Here is a 24,550-nt window from a genome sequence, read left to right on the forward strand (position 1 = left end):
CGGCATGGGGAATGATGACACACTGTGTATATCCAGGGGTCAGGCCAGGATCAGGAAAGGGGTAGCCATCAACTAAATAAGGATGGCTGGAGGCAACAAGAAGGTTCAGTCTGGCAAGTTAGTGGGTAAGAAGATCTTGTTATGAGCTAGAGAGATGGTTTAGCGGTTTAGGCACTTACCTGCAAAGCCAAAAGACCACGGTTCAATCCCCTAGGACTCACGTCAGCCAGATGCACAAGGGGGCACATGCATCTGGTGTCCGTTTGCAATGGATGGAGGCCCTGATGTGCCCATTCTCACCCTCACTCTCTCTCCCTCCCTCTCTCTCTCTCTTTTGTTAATTTTTTTGTTCATTTTTATTTATTTATTTGAGAGTGACAGGACAGAAAGAGGTAGAGAGAGAGAGTCTCTCTCTCTCTCTTTCTCTCTCTTAAATAGACATTTTTTTAAAAAAGATGATGTTGCCAGGCGGGGTGGCACATGCCTTTAATCTCAGCACTCGGGAGGCAGAGTAGGATTGCCATGAATTCGAGACAACAGAGTGAATTCCAGGTCAGCCTAGGTTAGAGTGAGACCCTACCTTGAAACAATAAATAAATAAATAATAAATAAATAAATAAATAAGATCTTGTTATGATACACAGGCTGGCCTTGAACTCAATCTGTAGCCCATGGTGGCCCTTGAACTCTCTTACCTCAAGCCTTCTGAGTCGCTGGGATCCTAGGACCGTGCCACAAAAACTGTCTGTAAGAGCTATGCTATGGATTAGACTTGTTCTTTGGGGCTTTTAAAGATCACCCAGAGCCAGGATCAATGGGTAGAAAATTGAGGAAGGCAAACCTTTGGTTAGATGTAGGAAGAACAGCAACAACAAAAGACGTTTGTCTCAACAGAACAGACCAGTCTGGGAGAAAGCGTGCTTCCAAGGGCTGGGGAGATAGCTAAGTGGGGAGAGTGCTTGCCCAGCATGCTCAGGCCCTGGGTTTGATCCCCAACACCTCATAACCCAGCTGTGATGGTGTTTGCCTAAAATCCTAGCTCTAGGGAGGTGAAGGCAGGAGGAGCTGAAGTTCAAGGTCATCCTTACTATATAACAAGCTTGAGGACTACATGGGAGCCTATCTCAAATAAGAGCTAGTTTAATGGTTCAGATGGTCCAGCACTTTCAGTACATGCATGAAGTGCTGGGTTTGATCCCAAGAACTGCAAAACCAGGCATGTACCATCACACCCTTGTAGTCCCAGCACCCAGGAGTGGAGTGGAAGCAGGAGGATCAGGAGCTCCGTGTCATCTTTTGAGTCCAAGGACAGCCTAGGCTACGTGAGATCCCATCTCAAACCATAATCACAATAAGACAAGAAACCCCATCCCTGCTTCCTCAAAGAGGGTGGACAAGGCCTCTTCCTCCCCCTCCTGTTGCCCAGCTGTGCCCACTGCATGCTGGCCTCCGTGGCCACTCTCCCCTCTGTGCTTCCTTGAGGAAGCCTAGCATCCAAGCTGATTGCTGCAATGACCAGCTCTTGCCTGTGGGAGATTTTAACAGGACCTGTTGACTGGGATGAGTGTCATAACCATGAAAGTTGGAGACAAGCTTGTCTTTCCAGTTCTGGAAGACAATGCGCACAGTTTACAGGTCATGTGTGGTCCATCGACACAAGTCAAAATCCCCTTTAGATATTTTGTGGTTAGAAAAAAAAACTCTTCCAAGTACATTCAACCAAAATTGCAATGAACTAATAATTAGTTTAGTTTTGTTATATTTCCTTCTTTTCCTTCACAGTTTGTTACTTTTCATCAATAGATTAAAGTTGCTCGTTAATCTGTAAAATGCACCATTTTTAGAATGACTCTGAAAATGAGCAGCTGGAATCACCTTGTACAATGGTTGAAGTATAGAAAATATATTTGTACATTGAATTTTGTTTTTTATTTTCCTTAAAGTCATGTATTAAAATGTCTGGAGAATAAGTTTAAAAGAGAAGTCTGTACTGCTTTCTTAGATGTAAAGGCAGGTTCCTTTTTAAAATTAGCATATTGCTTCTATTTGAAAACATGGCAGATGTGAAAACTGGCATACCAGAGCTAGAACACAGTCTAGCCATCGAGTCCCCTGTTCCGGTCCCACCAACTCTTTATCACTTTACTGTGGAGTTGAAAGGATTGCACTGAGTGAATTGGAATTGGATTTTAAGTTTTAGTGGTGGATTAAGATTCAACAGTGCCAGCTAGGTTCTGTAGAGCTGTACCATCTAACAGTGCCCACTGGCACTCAATGGGTATCAAGAACTTAAAACACACTGGTAAACTGGGCATGGTCACTCATACCTATAATCCCAGCACTCAGGAGGCGTGCCCAAAAACCTGACAAGAAGCAACTTAAGGAAGGAAGGGTTGCTTTCAGCACAAAGTTCTAGAGATACTTTACATCACCGCAGGGAAGGCGTGGCAGCAGAAGCCACAGGCTGGCTGGTCACATGGCATGCACAGACAGGCGGCAGAGAGAGAACAGGAAGTGGAGTCAGGCGATAAAGCCTGAAGGGCCACGCCCCGTGATCCATTTCCACTAGTCAGCCTCCATCCACCTCCTGAAGGTTCCATAATGTTCTCAAATAGCGCCACCATCTGGGGACCAAGTGCTGATACTTGGGAGCCCGCCCCAGCAGCATTTTACATTCAAGCCACAGGAGGCTGAGGCCTACAGATTACCACAAGCTGGAGGCCCGCCCGAGTACACAGTGAATTCCAGACTCTGGGCAACTGAGCAAGACCCTGTTTCAAACAAAATAAAACAAACATAATAGAAAGACAACAACAACAAAAACCACAGGGGTCAATTCAGAAATGTGGGACACACTGGATTTCAATGACTCGGTTTTAAAAAAAAGTGAAATATCCATGATCTATAATCTCACGCTGGGCTGCAGAGGTGGCCCTGTGGTTAAAGTGCTTGCTTACTGCTGCAGTCAAGTCCACATTGCTGGTAGAAATCACCCAACCAAAAGCAGCTTGTGGGGAAAAAAAAAAAAAAAAAGAGGTTTATTTTGGTTTACAGGCTCGAGAGGAAGCTCCACAATGTCAGGGAAAACGATGACATGAGCAGAGGGTGGACATCACCCCCTGGCCAACATTAGGTGGACCATAGCAACAGGAGAGTGTGCCAAACACCGGCAAGGGGAAGCTGGCTATAACACCCATAAGCCTGTCCCCAACAATACACTGCCCCCTGGGGGTGTTAATTCCCAAATCTCCATCAGCTGGGAAACTAGCATTCAGGACACCTGAGTTTATGGGGGACACCTGAATTAAACCCCCACACTTATAATCCCATGCTGATTATATGTTGCAGTGATAGGGCCTTGGACTACGTTAAGTTACACATTAAAATGAAAAAAAAAATTGATTGGATCTGAAGTCCACTGGGGGGGTAATTCATGGCTGGTACTTAAAGCCTAGTGAAAAGCTATGGCTGGGAAGGTCATAGGTTCTAGAAGGAAATCTACTACTGTCATTTGGCTAAATGGAAATACTGTAGCCATCAAAGCAGCCTCTAAATATTTATGTCTGTGTCTACTGCTTGAGTCAGAGAAGCTGCTTTCTGCACTCGCCAGTGACCACCGGGAAGACTCAAAGCTCATCGAAGTGCTGCGAATAAGTGACCTTTGAGCGCTCAGCATTAAATGGGACCTCTCTATCACCCCCCCGCCAAGGTCAGGGAGCATTAGAGAAGACAGGGAGGAAAGGAGGTTAGGAGCCAGAGGCTGGGGGATAACTGTGGAATGCTGTATTCCAAGTGTGAAGTGGCCATTGCTCTCATGAGCCCGCAGTCATTGCCTCAGGATAGAGGCCCATCGGCAGGCCACCATGGATGGGGGAGGGGCAACAAGAACAGAAGGACATCAAAGTGGGGGGACTGGTTCAAAGAGAAGGGATTCAGTGGAAGTCCAAGATGGAGGAGGAAGGACAAGAAAAGGTAACAGGAGGGGATGATGATCAAAACACATTACAGAGCTGGGCGTGGTGGCACACGCCTTTAATCCCAGCACTCTGGAGGCAGAGGTAGGAGGATCGACATGAGTTCAAGGCCACCCTGAGACTACAGAGTTAATTCCAGGTCAGCCTGGACCAGAGTGAGACCCTACCTTGAAAAACCAAAAAAAAAAAAAAAAAAAAATTACATAATATATGAAAAGTGTGAACACAAGGGTTAATTAAAAAAATCACTTCTCAAACCCGTGCATGCTACCATATTGTTTTTATTTTTATTTTTTACTATTTTTTTATTTTCATACTTATTTATCTATTGGTGTGTGCAAGATAGGGTGTCACTGTAGCCCAGGCCGGCCTGGCACTCACTCTGTAGTCCCAGATGGGCCTCAAACTCAGCAATCCTCCTACTTCTGCTTCCCAAATGCTGGGATTAAATACATGCATCACCATGCCCGGCTGGCTCGTGGTCTTAATCCCAGCATTTGGGGGACTGAAGTAGGAGGACTGCCATGAGTTCAAAGCCAGCCTCAGCTACAAAGTGAGTTCCAGGTTGGCCTGGGCTACAGTGAGACCTCCATCTCAAAAATAACAACAGATCACTTCTCAGCTTTTTGGCTAATGGGGGAGAGAGAGATTGATTCATTTCAATTCAGGGACCAAACTGATTCCCCAGAACATTGTGGATTTTTGTTGCTATTGCTTTGTATTTGGTTTTTAAAATAAACTTGGAACTTTTACCACCACTATATTAAACTTAGTAATCGGCCTAGACAGAGAATTGCCATTTTGTACTACTGAATCTACCTAACCAAGGAAATTTTTGCACACAGGCTGTCCTTACTCTATAGCCCAGCCTGGCCTTGAACTCACTAAGTAGCCCAAGCTGGTGTAGAACTCTCAAACACTCATCAGCAGTTTTAGTTTTAACCAGCTTCCTGGGTGACCCTGATCGCAAGTAAATGTATGTCGAGTTTTTCAAAAATGACATGATCCTATGAGGTCTACACCTCAAGCCTCTCTCCACCAGAGCTCAGGCATGGGTCATATTTACAAATTAAAAGTATGGTCCACTGAGCATAGTAGTGCATGTCATTAATCCCAGCACTCAGGAGGCAGAGGTAGGAAGACCCCTGTGGGTTCGAGGCTACCCTGAGACTACATAGTGAATTCCAGGTCATTGTGGGCTAGAGCAAGACCCTACCTTGAAAAACCCAAAAACAATAAAAAGTATGGTCTACTATTTTGAAACAATGACACTGAGTTGGACTTTATAACCATTTATAACAATCGGTTGCTGCATTTTCTCTTCTCCACAGTTCAGATTCTAATTTGTTTTATTTTTATTTTTATTTTTGTTTGGTTTTTCGAGGTAGGGTCTCACTCTAGCCCAGGCTGACCTGGAATTCACTATGTAGTCTCAGGGTGGCCTTGAACTCACGGTGATCCTCCTACCTTAAAGACATGACACGAGGACACAGACCCAGCTGCTCTACGTGGTGTCAAATGTATGACCTCTCCAAGAACCGTGCTTGAAAGACAAACAGCCAGGACGGGGCTCACCCGGCACAGAATCCTGTGCACCCCGTGACTGGAGCCTCTTGTCCAGAAGCGCTGCACGCTGGGGCAGCCGCTCACATCCCCACACTCTGCACAGACAGCTGCTGAGCAAGCGCAGGCTCGCTTTTGACCCAGAGTCTCAAAGATCATCAAATGTTAGGACCAGGCGTGACTCCAGAAGATCTGGCTCCAGTGTCCATTCAGAAGCAAGATAAGCAAGCCGTGCATAGGACAGCCCCACTGGGCCCTGCAGCTCAAAGAGGGCTGGAGGTTAGACTCAGCACCCAGAGTCCCAGGTTCCCAAACCAGCCCCAGAGCCTGGAGCAGAATGAGCTCTGCAGGGGGTCCTCTGTCTGACAAACAGTATGTACCCTCTCAGGCTGCTATCGGGACAGAACCCCGGCCAAGTCACTGTGTCTGCCTTGCTCTGTGCTCCCTCATCTGAGAGACGCCCTAATAGACTCAAGTCACTAGATCGTTAAGAAGATATATGTCAGGCACATTGCCTGGTACATGAGCCTTCCCAGATAGAGGCAATCATGATTATTACTATAGAGACATCTGTGGACAGGAGCGAGAGAGCTCTTTATAGACACCCGGATGTACCTTCTCCAGTTAATGTTCTGAAAAGCTAAGCCAGGACCTGAGCTTGGAAATGGAGATCCAAGTGTCATACACACCTCAGGCGACCCACATAGAGATTCCTGGCTTCATGAAAAAAAAAAATCCCAGAAGAGCCTCTGCGGAAAGAGGAGGTGACTGGGATCCGGCCTTGGGTGTCTGGGCTTCCAAGGGAAATGTGTTGGGGACAGCATTAAAAGAATGGTCCTGTGGTTTTATTCTAGAATACACGAGATGTCAGGGCTGTGTGCTCCTCAGTGAAGCCTGGCTGGAGGAGAGACACGGGGTCCCTCACAGCCTGGCTTGCAGTAGACAGACTCGACCTGAGTTTCCCCCACAGGAAAAGGAAAAGTCGCTCAGCGAGTTGGTGGTGTCCACCAGCAACAGCCTTCTAGACGGGGTTAGCGGCTGCTGGCCAGCAAAAGTAGAAACAGAAATGGATTCGCTGCTCAGGACCTTGCTTCAGGCGGGAGAGGGACAAAGCGTCAGTAAGCAAGGACTCCTCCAGACATAGGATGGCCTGGGTACCCACGACCGCGTGGTGCCGGACGCTACAGACACGAGAGCCTCGTAACAGGACGTGGAAATAAAAGAGAGACTGACTGAGAGTAGAGTGGGTGTGGTGGAGAGCACAGTTTCAAAGGGGAGAGGGGAGGGAGGGAGGGAGGGAGGGAGGGAGGGAGGGAGGGAACTTGGACCATGGGTTATTGTCTACAATTACGGAAGTTGTCAACAAAAAATAAATGAATTAAATTTTAAAAAAGAATAAAGACTCAAGGGGCAGGGATGAGGGATAAAAAGGAAGAAAAGTGAGGGCTGCGGAGATGGCTTATGCTATGCAAACATGAGGACGTGAGTTCGATCCCTGGCACTCAAATAAAAAGGTGGACACAAACAAGTATTACCTTTAATCCTAGCACAGGGACAGGAGGCTCACTGGAGCCCACTGGTACCCAATCTAGCTGAAAAGTAACAGGCTCTAGGTTCTGCAAGAGTCTCTGCATCAGGGGAATATGGTGGAAGAGGAACAGAGGATGACACTTGATATCTTCCTCCACATATGTGTGCATGGATACACACACACATACACCAATAATAAAAATAAAGGGGAAGCCAGGCATGGTGGCACACGCCTTTAATCCCAGCACTTGGAAGGCAGAGATAGGAGGATTGCCGTGAGTTTGAGGCCACCCTGAGGTTACATAGTGAATTCCAGGTCATCCTGAGCTAGAATGAGACCTCACCTTAAAAAAAAAAAAAAAAAAAGAAAGAAAATGAAATAAATAAATAAAAGGAAAGAGGGCTGGAGAGATGGCTTAGCAGTTAAGGTGCTTGCCTACATAGCCAAAGGACCCAGGTTCGATTCCCTAGCACCCACATAAGCCAGATGTGCAAAGTGGTGCACACATCCGGAGTTTGTTTGTGGTAGCTGGAGACCCTGGTGTGCCCATTCTTTCACTCTCTCTCCCTCTTTCTCTGTCAAGTAAATATCTTAAATAAAAATAAAATATTTAAAAAAATAAAAGGAAAGAAAGCTGAAATGGCATTTAGGTCAGCTCTCCACCAATGCAAACAAACATTTGGGGCACCTGGTAGGGCACCAGGATAAGGCTGAATGAACAGCTACACGGCTGAAAGAAATAAGGACATAATCAAAGACCGAAGAGACGGCAGCAACGGAAGAAATCACGCGGCGGCTCTGCCCCCGGCAGCTCCAGCCCAGACGCGACCTCTGCTGCACTTGGTGTCACTGCTGGGACAAAGCACCTGACCAAAAGCAGCTGATGAAAGCCAGGAATTTAGTTTGGCTTACAGTCTTGAGGGGAAGCTCCACGATGGCAGGCAGGGGAAAGCATGGCATGAGCAGAGACCGAATATCTTCCACAGCAGGTGGAAAACAGCAGCAAGAGATGAAAAAAGGGGAAAAGCTGGCTACAGCACCCCTAAGCCCGCTCACCGCAACACACCTCTGTCAGCAAGGCCCCGCCTCCCAAACTGCCATCAGCTGGGGACCAAACATTCAAAAAAAAAAAAACGTTTATGGACGACATCTAATTCAAACCACCATAGCCTTGAACTCAAAATGAAACTGAACCTCTTACTTTTGACCTCAAGAGCATCTTTTCTTGCACGTACATGGGTGCACGCATATTTGTGTATGGGTATACATGTGTGGGTGTGCGTGTGTGCATTCAGGCATACGTGTGGGGGCCAAAGGTCAACATCCAGTATTGTCCTCAGTTGATCTGCCAGTGAGTCCCAAGAATTCTCCAGTCTTCAGCTCCCCCGTGCTGGGATTACAGGCACCCACCCCACATCTGGCATTTTCATGCATGCTTGGGATCTGAACTCCGGTCCTCCACCCACACAGCCATCTCTGCATCCCTCAAGAACATCTCTGATGGAGATGTGTTCTAAAATGTGCTAGGGTTGGGGGAGCTCAGGGGCAGACTCCTTATCTAGCACGATCTAGGTCTGGGTATCCTTCCCCACCACTGCAGAACAGAACCAGAAACCTTTATGCACTAAATGTACTAATTACTGTAAATGAAGATTTGGACAAGAGTCAAAACAGAGTCCCGGCTGGGTGTTGTGACTTGCGTCTTTAATCCCAGCACTTGAGAGACCAAGGAAGGGAACCATCATGAGTTTGAGGCCAGCCTGGGCAAAAGTGAGACCCTGTTTCAAAAAAAAAAAAAAGAGGGTCCCAGTTATCTAAAGACAATTAAAATTATCGACTGTTGGCATCTAGCTTAGCCATAACAGAGACAGGAAAAGCCTGAAGTTCAAGGCAATTTAGGAACGAGTATAGGAGAAAGCCCTTTTCAGAACTACTGGAAGTTGCAAGGCAACTCTGAGTAGAAAACAGAGCTAGATGTGGACACTGAATGTCAGAGCAGAAGCGCCCTGGGGGACTGAACCAACCCTGTCGCTGTACAGATGGAGAAACTAAGCCCGCGTGAGGATGGCATCACCCGGGTGGCGAGGAAGTGGTAGGGATGGAGCTAAAACACAACCTTCCCAATGCTCCAGTGTCAGATCGTCCCTGCACACCATGGCTATCTTGTTTCACCACAAAACATCCATCCAAGTCATGGGTTCTCCCGCCCCCCCCACACACCCCAGCCACACACACACACACACCCGGAAAAAAGCTGCAACTTAAAGCGCACACACACACACACACACACACACACACACACAGTGCAAACAAGTCTTTGCATTCTCCAGATGAGCCAAGCTCTCCCGCACTCCGCGGGGCCACTTGGCGCCTGGGAGCGTCACATTCCAACTCCTTTCATGTTTCACGTGACTTACACAAAATTTCAGGACGGTAACCATGCCTACAGAATGATGAGTTTGCAGAAAGAAAAAAAATTTCTGAACAAAACAAGAGAGAACCACGCCCAGGATCCATGCAAGCCCAGCCGGCGTGGAGGATGAACGGAGGGAAGCTGCACGTGCTGGACAAGCCAACAGCTGGCGGCGCTCAGAGATCCTTTCCCAGGGGGACCTTAACAGCCCCCCCCACACACACACCCAGTCCTGGGACTCGGTTTCCCCTGCTGTCGGAGCAGAGGGCTGCGGTTCTGCATGTGTGTGACCCACAGTCCCGCCACAGCTCGGCAGCGTCAAGGTGGACGCTTGGGGCAGCGCGCACAGGACACAGTCTCTCCCCCCACCACCACCCGGCTGGCCATGGGCGTGATGTCTCCATCTGGGGACCTCAGGCTGCACACCTATCCGAGGCCCCCGAGTCCTCCCAGCCGACCCGGAGGGCGAAGGCAGCAGGGTGGGGACCAGGGACCGGGAGTCGGAGGGCTGCCCTCACCGAAGCCCCTGACCCGGAGCATCTCTCTGCGCCTGCGCAGCTAAGGACCCAGGGACCAACCCCGCAGGAGGCGCGCGACTCACCGCTAGGGCTCGGGCTCGGGCTCCGGCTCGGGGGCTCCCGCACAAGCCACCTTCGCAGCCTCAGTGACAGCACCCAGCCATCCTGGTCTGCAGCCCGGGCAGCCGCTTCCGGGCCCTGTCACGTGACGCAGGCTCCCCGGCAAGCCCTGATCACGTGCTGCCGCTCTCCTCCTCCTCCTCCGCCTGCGTGCGCTGCTCGGCAGCACCACCCGGCGGCCTCCGGTCGCCGCTGCAAGGAAGGGCTGCGCTTCTGAGGACCACCAGGAATTTAGGAGGCATTGTTCTCGGAGCCTGGGCAAAACCAAGTGGAGCAACACTGTCTCCAGAGGCCGTGGGCTTTGCGAAATAGTCCTAATTTTTACACTTGCTGTGGATTCGGTAACACGTGTCAATGAACAGTGTGTATTACTTTGCAATGACAAATCTTTATCTTTTGAAAAACTCATGTAGCCAAGGCATGGTGCCAAGGGGATTGTAATCCTACCATTGGAGAGCCAAGGCAGGAGGATGAAAAGTTCAAGGCCTGCCTGAGCCACTTAGAGAGCTACCCTGTATCAAAGTTAAAAAGAATAATAAGGTTGTGGCCGGGCATAGTGGTCTTTAATCTCAGCAGTTGGAAGGCAGAGGTAGGTGGATCACTGTGAGTTCGAGGACAGCCTGAGACTACATAGTGAATTCCAGGTCAGCCTGGACTAGAGTGAGACCATACCTCCAAAACACAAAATAGGCTTGGGGTAGCTCGGTGGTAGAGTAACTTGGCGTGTATGCACAAGGACATGCACGTGCACGCGCGCACACACACACACACACACACACACACACTCATACACACAAAGAAAGAGCTGGGTTTGAAGGAGTCCAGTGAAGTGCTTGCCTTGCAGACATGAGGACCTGAGTTCAACCCCCAGAGCCCACATTAAAAGTGCCTGTAGGGCTGGAGAGACGGCTTAGCGGTTAAGCGCTTGCCTGTGAATCCTAAGGACCCCAGTTTGAGGCTCGATTCCCCAGGACCCACGTTAGCCAGATGCACAAGGGGGCACACGTGTCTGCAGTTTGTTTGCAGTGGCTGGATGCCCTGGCACACCCATTCTCTCTCTCTCTAAGTGCCTCTCTCTCTCTCTGTCTCCCTCTCTCTCTCTCTCTCTATCTCTCTGTCACTCACAAATAAATAAATATATATTTTTTTTAAGTGCCTGTAATCCCAGCACTGGGAAGGAAGAAACCGGGAGCCCCTAGGTCTGGTTAGTCTAGCCAAATTAGGGAGCTCTAGGTTCAGAGAGAGGCCTTGTCTCACAGAATAAGGGGGAGAGTGACTGAGGAAGACCCCTCGACATCAGTCAGCCTCTGACCTTCACGTGTGCACCAAACATGCACCTGCAATGCCCGCGCGCACATGCACACACACACACACACACGCACACACCTCTGGAGTGGCATGACTTACATTCTGAGCGCCCTGCAGGGTGGAAGGGAGGGCTCGCCTTGTACCAGCTGCTGCCCTCAGCTTCCTTTCCAGCCCTCCCTCTTCAGGCGGGCAAAAGCACATCAAATACATCTGCGGTCTCTGATCTCTCTGCTTTAGAGAGTGTGCCCAAATTATCTTTTATCTTTCTTCATTTTTCTTTAATTTTATCTCTTCCTTTCCCTCTTTTTTCTTTCTTCCTGTGTGTTTATTTGTTTTTGCAGTATTGATAAAAGTGAGCCAAGGGTTTTTAACCAAAGGTAAGACAGCATTCTGGGGCTGAGGTAGATGGCTCATGGTTAAAGGTGCTTGCTTGCAGAGCCTGACCACCCAGATGCAATGCCCAGCACCCACCTAAAGCTGGACACAAAAAGTGACACGCATGTTTGTCATTCATTTGCAGTGGCAAGGGATCCTTACATACACATGCAGAAATAAATTGAAATTTATTTAAGAAGCATTCTATCACTGAACAAGCTCTCCAGCTCTTTGGTAATTTATCTTGAGACAGAGTCTCACTGAGTTGCCCAGCCAGGCCTTTTGAGCTTGCAATCCTCCTGCCTCAGCCTCCCAAGTACCAGGACTTATAAGCCTGTACCACCAAGCCTGGCCCATATGTCAATGTCAACTAATTTGGGACTCCACTAAGAAGTCGCTTTCAGGGCAGCCCAGGGGCTGATGCTTGATAAAATAGCCAGGGTACAGGAATATCCAGGATCCGCCTTTAGAATTCCGTCTCCTATGTTGAGAACATTCTGCTAGGTTCCTCTCAGCCAGGGCTCCTACTACCGAGAAGAGAACAAAACTGGACCAAAATATAGGAGGATCACCGTGAGTTCAAGGCCACCCTGAGACTACAGAGTTAATTCCAGGTCAGCCTGGACCAGAGTGAGACCCTACCTCCAAAAACCAAAAAAAAAAAAAAAAAAAATCTGGACCACAATATTCCATGATTTTTTTTCTTTTTACTATGCGGCTTGGGTGGGAGGATGAGAGGGGCGTATACACATATGTGTGCAGATACACAATCCAGGTGAGGGGGTGTGGGGACCTGGGGAGAACGGGTGTCCTTCTCTTACCTCTCTCGTCCACGTGTTTCTTTCCTTGACATAGGATCTCTCCAGGAGCGGCTGTCCTTCAGTGAGCCCTGGCGGGTCTCTAGTCTCCACCTCCCGTGCGTGGACGAGGTTACAGATGTGTATAACCACATCCTGCTTTCAGTGGGTTCTGGAGAGTCAGGCCTGGTGGTCTCTAGCCTGAGAGGCCTTCGTGCTTGACAGGCAAGAGCTCTTACCCTCTGAACTATCTCCCCAGCTGTCTTCTTCCCATTGAGACAAGTTCTCCTGTTATCTCAGGCTGTTGGGCTGGCCTCAGAATGACTATGTAGCTAAGAATGACCTTGAACTCCTGATTTTCCCATCTCTACCCCCAGAGTGCTGGGAATATAGCTTTACTCCACACCTGGCCACCATATCTCTTTATTTTAAACAAATGCACAAGATGGTGCATGAGGCTAGAGTTCATTTTCAGTGGCTGGAGACCCTGGTGCACCCATTCTCTCCCTCTCTCTCTCTCTCTCTCTCTCTCTCTCTCTCTCTCTCTCTCTCTCCCCTTCTTTCTTTCTTTCTTTCTTTCTCCCTCTCTCTCTCTCTCTCTCTCTCTCTCTCCTTTCTCTCTCTCTCTCTCAAATAAATAAATAAGATATTTAAAAAGATGAGGGCTGGAGAGATGGTTTAGCGTTTAAGCACTTGCCTGTGAAGCCTAAGAACCCGGTTTGAGGCTCGATTCCCAGGACCCACGTTAGCCAGATGCACAAGGGGGCGCACACATCTGGAGTTCATTTGCAGTGGGTGGAGGCCCTGGCATGCCCATTCTCTACCTATCTGCCTCTTTCTCTCCCTGTCTGTTGTTCTCAAATAAAGAATAAACAAAAAAATTTAAAAAGATGAGTGCTGGGCTGGACAGATGGCTTAGTGGTTAAGACACTTGCCTGCAAAGCCAAAGGACCCAGGTTTGATTCCCCAAGACCCACATAAATCCAGATGCACAAAGTAGCACATATGTCTGGAGTTCATTTGCAGCACCTGGAGGCCCTGGTGTACCCATTCTCTCCCCCTCTCCCTTCCTCGCTCTCTCTAGCTCTCAAAATAAATAAATAAGTAATAAATGAGATTTTTTAACAAATGGGTGCTTTTATTAGTTCTCTACTATGTGTACTAACTTTCCATCAGTGCAGCAGTGCACAGCAGCCCAAGTCATGGCCCAAGTTGGGATCCAGCTCTCATCTGAAAGGGCAGCAGTGAAGAGCCTCCTTCCAACCTTCTTCAGCCCTTGCTTGGTTGAACTCATTTCCTGGCCGTGGAAGAACTGATGGCTTTAGATGATTTAAAAAAATATATATTTATTTGAGAGAGAGAATGGGTGCACCAGGGCCTCAGACCACTGCAAACGAACTCCAGATGCCTGCGCCACCTGTGCATCTGGCTTTACATGGGTCCTGGGGAGTTGAATGAACCTGGGCCAGCAGGACTTGCAAGCAAGCGCCTTCGACCACCAAGAAGTCTTGAGAGGCCTGGGCTTGAGATCCGTCTTGCCAGCCGAGTCTCCCCCCACCATGAGCCGGCGAGGGTTCAAAGTCTTTAGGCAGGCGTCTGCCACGGAGACGAGATCACTTATCGCAGCATCATCACACGGTAACATACTACTTCGGCTACATTCTATGGGTTAGACCCAAGCCACAGCTTCCACCCCCACTCAAGGCACGCATGCCCAAATGCATGAATGTCATGTCTGCCTGCCGCTGTGGAGAGAACTGGAAGCACGGAAAGGAAGGCAAGTCAGAAAAGAACCAGGCACGAGTCTGTGGGTCGGACAGCCGGGGCAGCGCTGGCCAGGTCGAGAGCAGCTTCCATAAGGCGACGTCTGCAGGAACGCATTGAGGAGAGAGCGGAGCGCGAGAAGCCAGAGAGAGCAGACAGCGTCCCTGGAAGGAGTGCGCGGCGAGAGAGCTGAGATGAGAGGTTCCGACACTGAGTGCGGAAGATGGTATAGAAATGGGGCGTCTTGACGGTGCATGAGAGAGCACAGGCCATCAGTAGAAGTGACCCTCCTGGGTGGGAAAAGGAAGGAGATCCTGTCCACAGGAAAGGAACGGAAGACAGAATGAGACAGCTCACGTATCACAGCAGGAGAGAAAGCACCGGACACCCATCAAGGCCAGACTGAGGCAGTGGACGGAGGATAAGAAGGAGCAGCTCTGGGGCTGCGGGTAAGGCTCAGAGTGGTTGCCGAACTCTCAATCCCCAGTCCTGAAAAATAAAAAGTCAGAGCTCAGCAGATGGTATTTAAAGGCGCTTACTTGCAAAACCTGTCAGCCTGGGTTCAATTCCTCAGAACCCAGAAAGCAAAGAGTTAGGCCAGAACCAGTGATGAGAATAACCTGCAAAGGCCCACCCACTCCAGTAACCATCCTTCCTCCGGCCACGTCCCACCTCCTAAAGACACCACGGCCTTTGAAAGAGCCCCACAGGACGCAGGATGGGGCTCCCAGGATAGAAGCCTGTGGAGGACGTTCTGTATTCAAGCCAGTCTCAGCAGGAATAATGAATGTCCTAAATGCAATAAGAACGAGGTGGTCACCCTTTCCCCACCCTGTGGCATGTGGGATGCAAAGTTAAAACAGCCTCCTTTCCTTTCAAAGCCTGGATGAAACAAAAACAGACATTAAAAATGGCTGCAGGGGGCTGGAGAGATGGCTTAGCAGTTAAGTGCTTGCCTGTGAAGCCTAAGAACCCCGGTTCGAGGCTCAGTTCCCCAGGACCCACGTTAGCCAGATGCACAAGAGGGCACACGCATCTGGAGTTCGTTTGCAGTGGCTGGATGCCCTGGCACGCCCATTTTTTCTCTCTCTCTCTATCTGCCTCTTTCTCTCTCTCTCTGTTGCTCTCAAATAAATAAATAAAAATAAACAAAACAAATTTTAAAAAATAGGCTGCAGGGCTAAAGAGATGGTTTGCCTGTGAAGGGTAATAACTCGTGTTTGAATGTCCAGGTCCCATGAGAGCCAGATGCAGTGATGCAAGCACACAGTGTGGCACATGCTCACAAGGGGTGTGCATGTCTAGACTTCATTTGCAGCAGCTTAAGGCCCTATCATGCCCATTCTTCCCATCTCTCTGCCTCTTTCTCTCTCTCTCTCAAATAAATTTTAAAAAATTAAAAATTGGCTTCAAACCCAAAATCAAAGGCAAGATTCTTTCTACTATTTTTCTCAATCCTTTTCATGTTAAGGAATTTCCCATGTATCCCCTCGGTGCCCTTCCTAAGACCCAGTGTTTCCTAAGAAGATCACTTCAACATCCCTTCCTTAAAGCTTTTGACATCAAAGCCCCAGAGGAAAGGCCTTGTGAAGATTGTCAGAAGGTGAGGTGGGACGGGGAGATGGGGTTGCATTGATAGAACGCTGGTCTAGCATACACAGAGCCCTGGGTTGGAGTCACATCACCACATAAACCAATTATGGTGGTACATGCCTGTACTCCCAACATTCAAGAGCTGGAGGCAGGATCAAGCCATCCTTGGCTAGGGAGTTTGAGGCTAGCCTGGGATACATGAGAACCTATCTCAAAAAAGAGGAGTTGCTGAGGAGATGTCTTAGTGGTTAAGCGCACTTGCCACTTAAGCATGAGGGCCTCTTAGGCCAGAGACTGCCAAGTTCAACTTAGCAGAACCCACGTAAAAATCTGGGCATGGCCATGTATGTCTATCACCCCAGTTCACAGGCAGCAGAGATCAAAGAATCATTAGAGCTTGCTGATGGACAGCAGCAGCTCCTGGTTAGGGGAGAGACCCCCCCCCCATCCCCAGGAAAAACGCGGGTGAATGATAAGAGAAGGACACTTGATGTTCTACCTCCGGCCAGAGGAGCTCACATGTGTGTACACCACACACACACACACACACACACACACACACGACCAAGCTCCCCAACAGGGAGTGTTGAAAAGTTTTACACATTCTCTCTTTCCTTCTTTTTCTCTTTCTTTCTTTCTTTCTCTCTCTCCCTCTCTCTCACCATCTCTCTCACATGCCATACACACACAAAATAAGCAAGCTCCCTCAACAAGAGTCTTCAGAAGTTTTATGCATGCACACGCACACACATGCATGCACACACACATACACACATATATGCTTGTGATGGTTAATTTTGTGTCAACTTGATCTATTTAGGAATCCACAGACATTACCCATAAGGGGCTCTCTGAGGTTGCTTGCAGGGAGGATTAACTAAAGGAGGAATCCTTCCCCCCGGGTGAGCCCTTCCCCCAGGGTGGGCAGACCCTCTTGGAGGGGGCTTTATCTAAGGAAGCTTGGGAAGGAAAGGACCCCCTCCTCCCTCCTGGCTGCTCACTGCTTTCCAGCACGGACTGGAGACCAGCGTGGACTGGAGACCGGTGTGGACTGGAGACCAGCATGAACTGAAGATCGGCATGGACTGAAGAGCAGCGTCTCTCCAGGACACCTCCAGGCCTTCAGTGCCGGATTGGGACTGCTGAGGCATCCAGCCTCATGCACTGAGCAGCTACCAGATTCCTTGACTCTCAGGCCTGCAACCTGCTATTATTGGACTGTCGTAAGCTAATCTAATAAATTCCCTTTTAGTACAATTGATTCTATCAGACATGTTCCTCTAGAGAACCCTGATTCATACAACATTCCTGGATGAGACAGCCCAAGCACACCCTGCCGGCCCCCAAGCCCACCAGCACCTCCACCCCGGGCTTCTGGCCAGAAGAGGGTCATGTCGGTGTCTGTTCTTCTCCACCAAGAGCTTCTGAGATATATATGGAAACTTGTGATTAATTTTCTTCCTTCTCTCCAGTAATCCAAACAGTTAAATCCGGGTGGTTCTCCATCCTTGGCGGACAGGCAAGGAGAGCTGTGAAAAGCTGCTGTTAGTAGCGAAGATCATGCTTATGGAACGTGAGGCTCTGCGTCCTGTTGTGGTTTGAATATGAGATGTTCCCCACAGTCTCATGTGTTGAGTGCTTGGTCCTCAGGGAGTGGCACCGCTGGGTGAGATTCTGGAACTTTAAGAGGTAGGGCCAAACAAAACTAAAGGGGTCACTGCAGGTGTGTTCTTGGGGGCCACATCTTACCGTGGTTTCTTCCTGTATGCTTTTTTATTTAAAAAAATTATTATTATTTATTTATTTGAGAGAGAGAGCGAATGGGTGTGCTAGGGCTTCCAGCCACTGCAAACGAACTCCAGCCATGTGCGCCCCCTTGTGCATTCAGCTTACACGGGTCCTGGAGAATCAAACCAGGATCCTTTGGCTTTGCAGGCAAACACCTTCACCACTAAGCCATCTCTCCAGCCCCTGTATACCTTTTTATCTCAACCTCATGTCCACCATGAAATAGACAGCTTCCTCCACCACATGCTCCTGCCTCCATGATGTACCGAGTACGTAGGGCCCAGCAACCTCTGAAAACATGAGCCAAAGTAGTTCCTTCCCCCTTTAAGTTGTCCTCTGGGGTATTTCAGTCACAGTGACATGGAAGTAACTGCTACAGGACTGTGGAGGTGGCTCTGTGGGTGGGGCATTTACCATAAAAGCATGAGGACCTGAGTTGAGATCCCCAGTACTCACATGAAAGGCTGCACGTGGTGGCACGTCCCTGTAACCCCAGCACTGAGGAGATGAAAGCCAGAGGAGCCCTGCGCTGGCCTGCTACTCTAGCTGAATCAGTGAGCTCTGGGTCTAGCAAGAGATTCTGTCATAAAGAGAAAGGTGGAGAGAGGCTGGGGTGGGAATCAGTGGTTAAAGGTGGTGTTGCAGTCAGGTCCGCATTGCTGGCAGAAATCAACCAACCAAGAGCAGCATGTCGGGGGAAAAAAGAGGTTTATTTTGGCTTAAGACTCAAGGGGGAAGCTCCATGATGACTAGAGAAAACAATGGCATGAGCAGAGGGTGGACATCACCTCCTGGCCAACAAAAGGTGGACAATAGCAACAGGAGAGTGTACCAAACACTGGCAAGGGGACACTGGCTATAACACCCATAAGCCTGCCCCCAGCGATACACTGCTTCCAACAGGTTTTAATTCCCAAATCTCCATCAGCTGGGAAACCTAGCATCAGAACACCTAAGTTTATGGGGAACACCTGAACCAAACCACCACATTCCGCCCTGGCCCCCATAAACTGATAACCATACATGATGTAAAATGCAATGCATTCATCCAACTTTTAAAGTCCCCACAATTTTTATCAATCCCAAAGATGTTCAAACATTCCCATAGCCCAAGGTCTTTTAACGGAGCCACAATACCAAAAAATTCCCCCCTCAAAAAAACCATAATAGCACAGAATAAAAACTCACACTACAAAAGATGGCATTGGGGATACCAAAGAAATATTCAACCAATACAAGATTTAAACAGGACAAACATCAAACTCTGTACCTCCAAGTCCAACAACTCTAGTCAGTGACAAATCTCCAAGTCCAAGAATTCTAACCAGTAACAAATCTCTGGAATTCCAATTCCACCCCACCAGCTAGGCTACTCACAGTCCTGGAGAACGTCATCTGGGCCAGCAGCTTTCCTAAGCAGCCATATTGTGGTCCCGGCATCTCCATTGGGTCTCCACTGCAATTCACGGTTCATCCTCATGGCTCCACTGGGTCTCCATGCAGGCATCCAGCAAACCTGCTTCACACTGCCCATGGCCATTTCCAAAACACAAGACTATCTTGCAAATTCAATGACCCTCTCCTGCATTTCTTATACTCCAGAATACCAGGTAGGGTGCTAATTTGTTAATCCAGGGGGGAATAAGGTAGACTTTGAAGAACAGGACACTCTTTGAGCACTCAGGCCCCTTCAAAAGAGTCTACATTCTTCCTATTGCCCCAGTGCAGATCAGCTGGCCCAATCTCAAAGATTGCAATCTCTCAATTGCAGTTAAACAAGCAAGTTTCAGCCCAAAGATTTCATTTATGTGCCATATCCCTCGGCTCACACCAGTCCATTTCTATGCAATGCAGCCCTGTACAACTTCTCAGGACACAGGCATAACAGTAAGCCTCTCACACAAACTGCTTCTATACCAGTCCAAGCAAAGCTCTTTCTCACCTTCATAAGCCAAACCTCACAGTCCATAGTTCTCACTGCATTCAGGTCTTTCAACTATGAGCAGAATAGTCCATCAAACTGTACTTACAGCAGTGCAAGGCATCTCTTAGGACAAGGTTTCAAATTCATCCACATTCCTCTTGAAAAACAGCTCCAAAAGGCCAAAGCCACATGGTCAGATGTCTAGCAGCAAATGACACCACTCTTCAGTACCAACATTGCTGTTATAGTCAAGTTTGCATTGCTGGTAGAAATTACCCAGCCAAGAGCAGCTTGTGGGGGGAAAAAGAAGTTTATTTTGGTTTACAGACTCAAGGGGAAGCTCCATGATGGCAGGGAAAACGATGGCATGAGCAGAGGGGTGGACATCCTCTGGCCAGCATCAGGAGGACAACAGCAACAGGAGAGTGTGCCAAACACTGGCAAGGGGAAACTGGCTATAACACCCATAAGCCCATCCCCAACAATACACTGCCTCTAGGAGGTGTTAATTCCCAAATCTCCATCAGCTGGGAACCTAGCATTTCTAAGTTTATGGGGGACACCTGAGTCAAACCACCACAGGTGCTCGTTTGCAAAGCCTGCTGCTCTGTGTTCAGTTTTTCAGCCTCCCATGTAAAGCCAGACAAATGTCCATTTGCAGTGACAAAAGATGTCAGAGGGGCTGGAGAGATGGTTTAGCCGTTAAGGCATTATCCTGCAAAGCCAAAGGACCCAGGTTCAATTCCCCAGGACCCACATAAGCCAGATGCACAAGGTGACTGATGCATGTGTCTGGAGTTCGTTTGCAGTGGCTGGAGGCCCTGGCACACCCATTCTCTCCCTCTCTCTCTCTATCTCTAACAAATGAATAAAAATAAATAAATTTTTTTTTAAAAAAGATGTCAGAGGCCAGAGGTAGAACATTGAATGTCCTTTTCTTAGCCCTTATTTCTGGTGTACCCGCAACCCCCCAACACACACACGTGAAATTAAATACATTTTAAAAAAATTAAGGTATGAGGCACACCCACCAAGGCTCAGGGAACATTGTGGAAGAGGAAGCAGAAAGATTGCAAGAGCCACAGGTTGGGGAGGAATACCCAGAGGCACTGCCCTCCACCCGCAATGACTGACGGCTGCTCTCACAACTCCTAACCCACAACCCCACGGTGAATACCAGTAACCCCACTAAGGAGGGGCCTCTGTGGAGTGGGGGCAGGGAGGAGGGGAAAGGTACCAACACATGTATCAACTTTGTTCCTACAAAGTTTCTACTTGATCAATACAACAACAAAGGAATAAGGCACCGAGCAATAGCGGAAGGGACCCGCCAGCAGCCTCCGGCCGCCCCAAGCATGCACAGCCACGTGCAAGTGCGCCTGCATGCATGTGAGCTGCTTTTGTGCCTTTTGAACAGCTTCCTTTCAGTTCTCCCTTGGCTGCACTGTGGGGTGCGGAACTGATCCACCACTCAGAAAGTCACAGATCATGGATTTTTCTAGACAACCAACAGCATAAATAAGGAAACCCGGGGCTTCTTTAGTCTTGACCTCACTACAACCCCTGATGCCTTGGCATCTTCCCATTAGGAGCTGGTGTACATCCTGGTGGGTAAGAGGTTCTCCTCTCCACCCAGGGAAAAGGAAATAACAACCCGTGTGTCCGCTGAAGGTCATCTTCCACCTAACACTGGAGTGGCGCGCCCCCTGGCGGACCAACTGCAGAAGTGCAACTCCTGAAAAGAGGCTCTGGGAGCGCAATTTTCTGTAACAAGTAACAGTGACTCTTCGTCCATGGGCTGCAAAGCTGCTCAGAGGTGAAGCGTTTCCTACAGGTGGACGAGGATACTCAAGGATGGATGGGTGGTGTAGCAGTCAGCCAACCAAAAGCAGCTGATGAGAGGACCGGGTTTGAACTCCAGAGGCACGCACCACCTTGTGTGCACGTGTGACCGTGCATGCTTGCATCACCTTGTGAGTCTGGCTTACATGAGACCTGTGGAGTTGAACATGGGATCTTAGGCTTCGCAGGCAAGGCCTTAACCATTAAGCCATCTATCCAGCCCAAACAAACCATAATTCTTCCAAGGAAGGAAGGGAAGGAGGGAGGGAGGGAGGGAGACAGAGAGAGAGAGAGAGAGAGAGAGAGAGAGAGAGAGAGAGAGAGAGAGAGAGAGAGAACAGGGTTTATTTTGGTTTCCAGTCTCCAGCAGGGAAAGCAGAACAGAGCGGAGGCTGGGCACCACATCTTTCCACCGCGGCTGAGGCTCCACCTCCCAAAGGCTGCACCAGCTGCGGATTCAGTACAAGGCTTAATCACAAACACGTGAGGCTGCGGGAACAAGTCACATTCACACCACCACATGTGGACTCACCGGTGCTAGAATTCAGTACTTCCGTATACCTATTGGGATTTGAAGATAGCACCATGTCTTGGAGGTGTTGGTTGGTTTTGCTCTAGGTTTTTCTTTATGTTTGCATGTGTATGTGGTAGAGAGAGAGTGTGCATGTGCATGCGTGTGTGTGTGTGTGTGTGCAGGTGAGCAAGAGATCAAGATCAGAGGTGTCTTCCTCAACTATTCTCTTCCTTATCCATTGAGTCAGGGTCTCTAGCTGGACCTGGTGGAAGACCAGGTCTCTAGCTGAACCTAGAGCTCACCAATGTGACTACACTAGCTAGCCAGCTGCCCCAAAGATTCCCTGTTGTTCAAGTGAAGGCAATTTCAACTCCCAGAGGAGTTGCCATGGAAACAGTGAGTCCATCATCTGGGAAGGTCTCAATGTCTTCATCCCCTTCAGAGTGTGATACTCTTGACACTCAAGTGAGACTCTAGTGCCTAGAGATCTGGGTAGAACTTTTTCTACTACAGAGCCCATGAACACTTGTGTTCGGGGAGTAGAGTGTTGTTGAAAGCACTTCTGACGGTTCCCAGCTCCTGCCCAGGGCTGTCGCGCGAGGCTGTCCCTCCCGCCCTTCACAGGTCCTGTGGAGGCAGTCCATACCTTTTTCGCATCTTCAGGGTCCCCCTTTGCCTTCTGCAGCCCACTCCAGTCTGGTAAGCTCCTCTGTTGAACAATCTCTTCCCCTCCTGTTTCCTACAGTTCCCCACCCTCACCGGGGTACTGAAGCCCTGAGCCTCGGCGCTCCCACTCCATCCGCACCTCAGTGTCGGCCTGACATGGAGCAGAAGGCAGCAGCCCACCTAGACCCTCTCCTGTCCTCCACCAGACCACAGGGACGCCCAGAGCTCGGGCTACTGATCTCCCTAGGGCAGTACAACATGTGTCTGGAGCTCATATGTTGAAGCAAGAGGCCCCAGCTTACCCATTCTCACTAATTCTCTCTCTCTCTCTCCCTCGCTCTCACTCATAAATAAATATTTTTTAAAAAAACATACTCTTGGGCTGGAGAGATTGCTCAGTGGCTAAAGGTGGTTTTTGTTGTTATTATTTTGTTTTTTTGCAAAGCCTGATGGCCTGGATTTGATTCCTCAGTAACCACATAAAGCCAGATGCACAGGGTGGTACATGTGTCTGGGGTTTGTTTACAGTGGCAACAGGACTTGGCAGCCATCCTCTCCCATTCCCTCTCTGTACCTGCTTGCAAATAAACAATAAGTAAAATATTTTTAAAAACATACTCCTGACCAATCAGTGGGTCAGTAAAGATGTGAAGAAGGAACATTAGAGATTACTTGAACCAAATACGAATGAAGATGTAGCCTACCAAGCCCATGACATTTGGCGGAAGCAGTGCTAAGAGGGACTTTCATAGCAATTAGCCCCTGCAAGGCACAAGCACAGTGGTCTCAAGGAAGCGGGGACACAAGAAGGAAGCACTGGGTGTTCTAGAAAAGGACAAACAACATGAGCCTGAATGGTGGCAGGGCCACATCATGAAGTGGAGAACAGTGAGATTGTCTTTTCAGGACAATTTGGAAAACTGGCTCTAGGTGAAAACAGACTTTAAGCAAGACCGAGGGGGGACTAGGAAGATATTGCTGCCTGCTAAGAGAGATGATGCGGGCTTGGCTAAGAATGGAGGAAGGAGGGGAGGAAGGGGGGCTGACTAGGGAGCAGCATGACGGACATCCAGCCCCTGGCACCCAGGAAGTGCTCAGTGAACAGGAGCTCTGATGCGGGGTGACTGTGAGGATGAGAACTGTCATTATTAGCTCCCGTTGAAAGCAAACAGCTAAACAAGGCTCCGTGCATAAAGTGCTTGCCTAACAGGTCTGAGCACCAGAGTTCTGCCCTCCCCCAAGGCCCACATAAAAGCCCGAAGCCGTGGTGGGTTTCTGTAATCCCAGTGCGCCTCTGGTGAGAAGGGAGGCCGAGACAGGGGGATTGCCCAGGAGTTTGGGAATGGAACAGTGAACACTGAGAGACTCTGCCTCAAATAAAGTAGAAGATAAGAGCTTGCCTGGAAATTTCACGCATATACCAACACACACACACAAAATCAATAAATAAACTTAAACAAATAATGACAACAGAAACAGCTGGATAAAACTCAGTGGCGCACACCTTCAATCCCAGCACTCGGGAGGCAGAGGTACAAGCATCACTGTGAGTTTGAGGCCAGCCTGAGCCAACATGGTGAATTCCACGTCAGCCCGAGCTACAGCAAGAGCCTAATTAAAAAAAAAAAAATTAGTTGTGTCACGTTAGTAGAGCTGACACTTGTCCTCATTCTCACACATCCATCCACCATCTGCAGCAAGTTCAGAAACCTAGAAATGTGTCAGAGACCACACCCACACATGAAAATGTAATTAGGCCACTTAAGGTTCCAGAGAGGAGTAGCTTTGACTTTTACAAGTGTCATGGTGGCCCTTGGGAGATTACAGCCGTTCTCCATCTCCCCCTCCCCTGTATACATG

At 48.9% G+C, this 24,550-nt stretch overlaps 1 protein-coding gene across 2 annotated transcripts in view; it reads right to left on the reverse strand.

Moving 5' to 3' along the window:
- Positions 1 to 10,220, reverse strand: part of Slc36a1 (solute carrier family 36 member 1) — a 54,936-nt gene extending 44,716 nt beyond the window's left edge. The window contains exon 1 of one of the 2 annotated variants that reach the window (XM_004666596.2): positions 10,083 to 10,220. The gene's annotated coding sequence lies outside the window, so the exon portion shown is untranslated. The remainder of the gene's footprint in view (positions 1 to 10,082) is intronic. The other variant, XM_045152337.1, reaches the window with a different exon arrangement.
- Positions 10,221 to 24,550: the final 14,330 nt, after the last annotated feature.

This window comes from Jaculus jaculus, chromosome 6 (genome assembly GCF_020740685.1).
Source record: "Jaculus jaculus isolate mJacJac1 chromosome 6, mJacJac1.mat.Y.cur, whole genome shotgun sequence".
In the NCBI taxonomy this organism is placed as follows: domain Eukaryota; kingdom Metazoa; phylum Chordata; class Mammalia; order Rodentia; family Dipodidae; genus Jaculus; species Jaculus jaculus.